The following is a 7721-nucleotide window of genomic DNA, read 5'->3' on the forward strand; positions in this document are numbered from 1 at the left end:
GTTATGTGATGCCAGTAATGTGACCTCAAGTAAGTTATAAAATCACTCTGAATCTGTTTCCTTATTGGTGAAATGGTGACAATGTCACCGAGCCTCAAAGGGCTGTTGTGAAGATTCAGTGGGACATTTGACCACATTTGGCTTTTATCACTAGTTATGTGGAGGGGAATGGTGTTTAAAGCAGATGGCCAGGAGTTCCTAGTTCCTTGGGAAAGCAGCTCAAGGACTCAGGCACTGAGGCAGTAAGAAAGGGAGCACAAAAATTAAGTAGATGATGGCTGTGGAAGGGGGTGGCAGTTGGATATTTGGGGGGGGCCAAGACGAGGCTAATCACTGCCTTTCTCTATTATGAATAAGCATTTTTTAAAGGAACGGAAAACATTTATTTCAAACTTCCTCTAGTATGAGGAAGACATACATTGAGTGATGAACATGGGTATTCTAGAGTTCCCTCAAACAAGAATTTCAGGAAGGACCGGGGCGCCTGGGTGGCTCAGTTGTTCGTTAAGCGTCTGCCTTCGGCTCAGGTCCTGATCCCAGGGTCCTGGGATGGAGCCCTGCATCGGGCTCCTTGCTCAGCAGGGAGTCTACTTCTCCCTCTCCCACTCCCCCTGCTTGTGTTCCTCCTCTCGCTATCTCTCTCTGTGTGTCAAATAAATAAATAAAATCTTAAAAAAAAAAAAAGAATTTCAGAAAGGACCACCTTATACTTCATGCATTGCTGATGTTTCCCCCTCTGGGCCATGCTAGAGAACATGGAACAAAGTGTAATACAGTAGGGGGCAGGAAGAAACTGACAGTAAGTAAGAGTCAACAAACTTATATTGAACACCTACTGTGTTCCAGGCTCTGTGTTAGGGGTGATGAACAAACTGACATGGTCTCACCCTCATGGCGTATATTTCAGGCAGCTGCTCCCTGGTGCCAATCTGTGGACATGCCAGATCACCCGCAGTGTTTAGATTCCTCAGACTCTGAGCACAGATCCCATCCCTTACCTCATGAATCAACATTCTAGGTGGTGGGGGACACAGGAGGCAGTGTTCTTTTCTTTCTTTTTGGGGGGGAGGGGGCAGAAGGAGACACAGAGAGAGAGACTCTTAAGTAGGCTCCACGTCCAGCATGGAGCCTCACGCAGGGCTCAATTTCACAACCCTGAGATCATGATCTGAGCTGAAATCAAGGGTCAGACACTTAACCGACTGAGCCACCCAGGTGTCCCAAGGAGGCAGTATTCTTAATAAGTGCCCTCTGGTGATTCCAAGAAACAGTTTGGGAACCACCACTGGTGTTTTTCAGAAGGTGGTCCGACTCTCAAGCTCAGTCTCTCCAAGAGAACAGCATGTGAACGTATATTTTCAATGGCACCAGGAGATAGGAGAAATGTGCTCTCAGACTGCCTTTCTCTGACACCAATTCCTTTTTATCAAATGATATGTGTGCAAGTGCATTATAAATTGAAAAACATGATATAAAGTTAGTTGGGTACAGTTTTCAGGACCTTTCTATAAACTGAGGAAGTCCAGTTTATACAAGTAACTGAAGTCAGTATGGAGTATGATGAGACATTCCTCAGAGCATAACAGGTCTCTGACCACATCCTCATGGTTCTTATGGCAGCAGAAGCTTCTGGCAGGTGAGACTGCTAGAACAGTGCAATGGCTTCAACTGAAGGCCCTTCTGCCACTAGCCCCTGGAGTCATCTGCGGTGCCTGACAAGCTCCACACCTGGATGACTTCTTCTCAGAAGGTCCATAAAGTATATATACTCCTCTAGGCCACTTGCAGAGTCTTTTGTGCCACGACTGAAATATTTATCAGGCGGACCCTATATAAGCCTAGTAATATGGTTCTAAACCCCTTAAATGTTTAGCTTTCTCAATGCACCATGAGATCCAAATTCCAGAAGTAAGATTCAGAATGCGGAAGAAACTCGACAGGAAGGAGGGAGCAGACTGATGGTTAGAGAAGACAAGGAAAGACTAGTCACCAGTGTCAAATAACACAGAGCAGTCAGTGAGGACAAGAACAGAAGACAGGCCAGTGGATTTGCAATCTGCATGTCACTGGTGACCTTCCTGAGAGCAACAGAGCCCGGTGATGTGGGTATTACAGGTTTCTCCTGCTCTCCGAAAGTGGAGCATTCCTAGGAAACCGAAATGGCGAAAAGCAAAGAAGCAATCACCATTACCTTCTGTGGAAAATTTTTTGAGCATTCCCAGATCCACAAAATAACTTATTTTAGGCTTTTCTGATACCTTAGGACACATCTTGCTAAGGGATGCACAAAACCAATCGAGATAAAGCACAGATGCTCACAGACGGTCCAAAGCTATGGTGGCTCGATGCTGTGTTGCTGAGTGTAGTTCTGGGAGGAGCTTGGCGGGGCCACTCTCCCCATCTAACAGCTTGCTGCAAAACAAACACTGAATGCTATTTTCACTTTTCATCTTTCTCGTAAAAGTGAAAATCCTTTTCAGATTTCTTTCAGTTAGCGAAACAGGTAGGACTGTAAGTCTTTCATAAAACTGAAGTGTGGAACACTGACTCTTAAAAAGTAAAGGATATCTGGATTTCCTTCATGGTTTGGGCCAGTGTTTACTAATAAATTCCAATTCCCTTTAGAGTTTGGATTTTATCATTTTCTGTCAAGAAATGATGTACTAGACATACTAGATGTCTGTTATCATTGAACATTATCACCCTAACTTCCAAGGGAACTCTATTATTATTTTTCAGAGTTTGTGGTGAACCTCTGGCATATGGTAGACACTCAAGGAAAGTTCGTTCAATGAATGTGCATAAGAAGAATGGGTGAATGTGAATTTAGGAAGCATGTGGGAAGAAAGTTTTCTTCCATATTGGAAATACAGTAAATATCTCATTTTTCAAAGTTAAATATAACCCTTTATATTTAAAAATTAGATATAATTAGGGGACAGCTGTACCCTAGTATAGCATGGTGAGAAAAGTATGGGCTTAGAAGACAAACAGGCATGAGAACTGAATCCCAGCTATGGGGCATTTCATATCTGCAAAATGGGGTAATATTCCTTACTTCATAGGACAGATGGAGGAGTTGAATTAAATAAGATATGTGAAGATCCAACCATAGGACCCTGCACAGAGAAGCAGAATGGTAACTAACTAGTAGCAGTGGGAATTAGTATTAGTTATTAGCTATTCGTCCTATAAGCTGTTTATTCAGATGTTCAAGATAGAAAACTACAGTAATTTTCCATATAAGTTGGCAGGAAAACCTCACCACTTTTGATCTAGAAAGATCTAATCAGTTATTTCTACTCACATTTGTTTGAAAGGGTGCAACTCCAACCAACCTATCAATCAAAAGCAGATCTTGGGAAGAAGGCCCACTCAGGGTCAACTCTCAGCCATTCCCCTGATATCCGACTGGTGAACAGCCTGCATTATAAAGTGTTGTCACACGTTAAAAAAATTTTTTTACACTAGAAACTTTGCATTCATAACCATGGGAACGTCGAAGTCCTATTATGTCAGCGTGATTCCGATGCCCATTTGGTACGTTTTGCAAGGCATTAAGGCGGGAGTAGGGGTAGGGGGTGGACACAAGGGGGTGAAAGGGGGCGAGGCGGTGGGGAGAGGGGTAACGTGATTATACGTACGGGAGCTGTCAAAGAATGAAGCCTCTACCTTTATAGCCAAGTCATTTTTTAAAAGCAAAAAAGAAAAACGACATTTCTTCCCCACTCCTTCGGCTCACTTCCTAGCGGGAGCCGGGCAGTCCCACCCTATACCTCAGAGTCAGCGAAAGTCCCCCGCGTCCCAGGCCGTGGGCCCGCAGAGGTGAAGCCGACCGAGCACGCGTCGGCACGCTTCCTCCCGCTGAGCCCTTAGCCACCGCCCCCTTCCCGCCCAGGGCCAAGTAGCTCCATCCGGGCCGGGCGGGGGGCCGGGACAGACTCCGCCCCGCCCCGCCCCTCCGGCCGCGGCCCAGCGGCGCCCGAGGCCGGCGCCCCGCGCCCCGCCCCTGCTCCGCCCACCGGCCGGTGGCCCCGGGGGAGGCAGGGGGAGGGGCGCGGAGGCGGCGGCCGCTGGAACCGCGCAGCGTACTGGAACTAGCCCCGCACTTGGTGCCCGCCAGCCCGTCAGATCCCGGCTGGGCTTTCAGCGGTGAGTACCGGTCCGGCCCGACGGATGTCCCGGGGCGGGAGCGCCGGCCGCCCTGTCCCCGGGGCAGTCGGCGCGAGCCTCTGCCGCGGCGCCCGAGGCTCCTTCCCTGAGCGGGACTGAGGTGCGCAGAGCGGCCCGGGGCTGGAGAAAAGCCGGGGAAGGCCCCGGGGAGAATCGGGGAGGGGACTAGCTCCTGGGGACTGACCTCTCCGCCTTGTCTCCAGCCTGTGCCGCGCTGGGGACAGGGTTCGGGGACTGGAAATGGCTTTCCTCGTCCCTCTTTTGCCTTGACTGGGCATGCCGCCGGAGAGTCCTCGCCGAGGTTGTGCGGGCCTCACTGGGAGTCCTCGTCCAGGCTCTGCAGGCCGGCCGAACTGGCGGATCCTAACCCAGAGGAGGGTGTGCGGGCCTCGCTGGGGTGTCCTGACCCCAGGAGGGTGTGCGGGCCTCACGAGGGAGTTCCCACCACCGCTCCCGGGCTTGCAGAATAGGGAAATCCTCACAGAGCCGGCAGATCGGGGAATCCACACCAAGTGGTGAGGGGCAAATGGGGTGAGGTGGAAGAGTTGGGCACAGAGCCTACCCTCATAGATTCAGAGATCCAGGAAGGAAAATGAGCTGCCTTTCCTAATCCAGCCAGACATCAGAATGGCACATCATTCCTGCAACACACATAACCCTCCTCACAGGGTTGGGGGCAGGGAGACACAGCCTCTAGGACAGCAGTTCTCAAACTTTTGGGGGACCTCAAAACCCCTTTACACATAAAAATTCCTCTACCTTTTGTTTATGTGAGTTATATTTTTTATATTTACCATATATACAAAACAAAATTTACCATATTTAATAATCCATCTTTTAAAATAGTGGGCCTATTATATATTAACATAGCATTTTATGAAAATATCCATATTTTCCAAAACAAAATGTTACTGAGAAGAGTGGTGTTGTTTTATATTTTTGCAAATGTCTTTATGTCAGGTTTAATAGAAGGCAGCTGGATTCTTAATATATGCTTCTTCATTCAGTCTTGCAATATCACATCATGTAGCCTCTGGAAAACTCTACCTATACTCCTGAACATGTGACAGTGAAAAAGACAAATTGCTTCTTGGTATTATAATGAAAGTTGTTTTGATCTTGTGGATACCTAGAGTTCCTGCGCCACACTTTGAGAACCACTGGTGTAGGAAATTCTTTGGAGGCTTCAGTCATTGGTCTTGCTTCTTGTTTGGGATGCTTGCTCTAAACCCCATGCATGAACAATGTTAACCTCTAGAATTTGGGACCAAGCTTGATCTCGCTTTGGAAACTAAGTACTAGGTCTTCACATAAGAGATGAGCCCCAGTGAGTGGCCTCCTGAAAACTCAGCAAGGCTCACAGATGGCTTTGGTTGTTTCTGTGCCCACAGAGCTGATCTGTCTGTGTGCCCAGATCACAGCAGTGATGTGGCAAACAGGACCTGTGGGTTCAGAGAAGTGGCCACGGGGAGCCCATGCCAAGTGTGTTAGGGGTTGGTGTGAGAGTCACCAAGTAGTCAAAAAGTCATTTCCAAAAGAACATTGCCTTCCTTTCCTCCACGTTCATTGCTGTTTGTACTTGTGTAGCCTTGAGCTCGTTGGAATATTAGGATTCCCCAGTCTTGCTGCTCTTTCACTTTCCACTTTTAGAGGTGTACCACCTGGAGCGGCCCTGCCTCAGCCCCTACCAGAAAGCCATGTTCTGCGCCCTGCTCTGTGGTAGGTGGGATCCCTCATGGGTTTATTTCCTTGGCTTTATGCTCTGTCAAAACAAGTTCCAGATAGAAATTACATACGTATATTCACCAAAGGAAAATGATTCTCTAACTCTGTCCTCCCTGTTGCTCCTCCATCCACAGAGCCTCTCCTGCTCTGATGAAGCAGCTTGGATACTGCAACTGATAGTTGAGAGATGTTAAAGTACATGAGCATATTGCATGTTGTTGCCCTGGCCACAGAAGGGAGAAGGGAATGGGATCTCTGTGCACCTGCTGTGTTCTTGGAATAAAGCACCACTTTGATGGTGGGGGTCTCATGCCTTTATCCCTTCAGTACTTAATTTATTGACTATCCACTTTACCAAGTGCCCAGTTCTGTCCTGGACACTGGGCGGGGGGGGAAGCAGTGAGCACAAACAGATGCAGCCCCTGTCTTTCTGGAGTTCACAGTCTGGTAGCTTAGGTAAGTGCTGGTTAACGGAGACAGGCCACTGTCGAGTGTTCGCAAGAAACCTGGCCCTGCGTGACGAACACTACCCCTACCCGCTGTGTGCTTCAGAGTACATGCTGAGAAAGCCAGAGTCGCAAGCTGCAAAGATAATGATAAATCCAGCATTTATTACAATGTGCCTGGTGAAGAACTTCCTTTGCCTTCTTTCCTCTGTTCTTCCTTTTACAGGGGAAGTGATTCCCTGGGGGCCGCCAGACCCTGTACTGGGAAATGAGGCTCTAGTGGGGTTCCAGTCACTGGGGCAGCCTTGAGCAAGACACTCTCTCTGGGCCTCAGTGTCTACATCTTTAAAGTGGGCGGTGGGACCACTGATGTCCGAGGAACCAGGGGTTTGCAGGAGCTAGTTTGCATTAGCATTTGTATGCATCTCCTCCCAACTCCATGTTCAAGGGCGTCACATATTTTTTTAGCTTGAAGTTAGCCTTTATGGGACTGTCCACACCATGGAAATCAGCAAATGGTGTAATCCAGAGCTCCCCCACCGCAGAGAGCAAGTGGTTAAAGGTTTACCAGCACAGCATTGCTGCTGTCAGAGCCAGTGGGCTTTTTTGTTTGTACGGTTGACCCTTGAACAACATGGAGGTCAAGGGTACTGAGCCGCTGCGCAGTAGAAGATCCAGGTAAGACTTCTGGTTCCCGAAAAACTTCACTACGAATAGCCTACTGCTGATCGGAAGTCTTACCAATGATATAAACAATTAATGAACAGTTTGTATGTTACATGTATGATATGCTGCATTCTTACAATAAAGCTACAGAAAATAAAATGTGAAGAAAATCATAAGGAAAATACATCTACTTTACTGTACTTTATTTATTGACAACAATTTGTGGATCAGTGGACCCATGCGCTTCAAACCCTTGTTGTTCAAGGGTCACCTGTATTTTTTAAAAAAGAGACTCTTTAAGGGCGCCTGGGTGGCCCAGTCAGTTAAGCATCTGACTTTGGCTCAGGTCTTGGTCTCAGGGTCCGAGGATGGAGCCCTGTGTCAGCGGGGAGCCTGCTTCTCCTTCTCCCTCTGCCTCCCCCGGCCTCCCACTTGTGTTCTCTCTCTTTCTCTTAAATAAATAAAATCTTTAAAAATAATTATAATAATAAAATAAACTCTTTAACCTAGACAGAGACACCGAGTATGAGGTATGTGATTCAATTCCTCCAGAACTTTTGATAGGGAAAAAAAGTCTGTTTTTACCATATCCTAGAACATGAATCAGCAGACTTTTCTTTAGGCCCCCTGGGCTCTACAGTCTGTCACAGTCGCTGCCGCTGTTCAGCTCTGCTCCCGTGTGAAGAAAACAACCCTAGGCAATATGCAAAT

At 47.6% G+C, this 7721-nt stretch overlaps 1 protein-coding gene across 1 annotated transcript in view; it reads left to right on the top strand.

Moving 5' to 3' along the window:
* Positions 1-4053: 4053 nt before the first annotated feature.
* ACO1 (aconitase 1) overlaps positions 4054-7721 on the top strand; it is a 52743-nt gene continuing 49075 nt past the window's right edge. Inside the window, exon 1 of the mRNA XM_028115150.2 lies at positions 4054-4152. The gene's annotated coding sequence lies outside the window, so the exon portion shown is untranslated. The remainder of the gene's footprint in view (positions 4153-7721) is intronic.

This window comes from Eumetopias jubatus, unplaced genomic scaffold, assembly GCF_037043125.1.
Source record: "Eumetopias jubatus isolate StellerSeaLion01/CBP00866 unplaced genomic scaffold, mEumJub1_p1.0 scaffold_15, whole genome shotgun sequence".
In the NCBI taxonomy this organism is placed as follows: domain Eukaryota; kingdom Metazoa; phylum Chordata; class Mammalia; order Carnivora; family Otariidae; genus Eumetopias; species Eumetopias jubatus.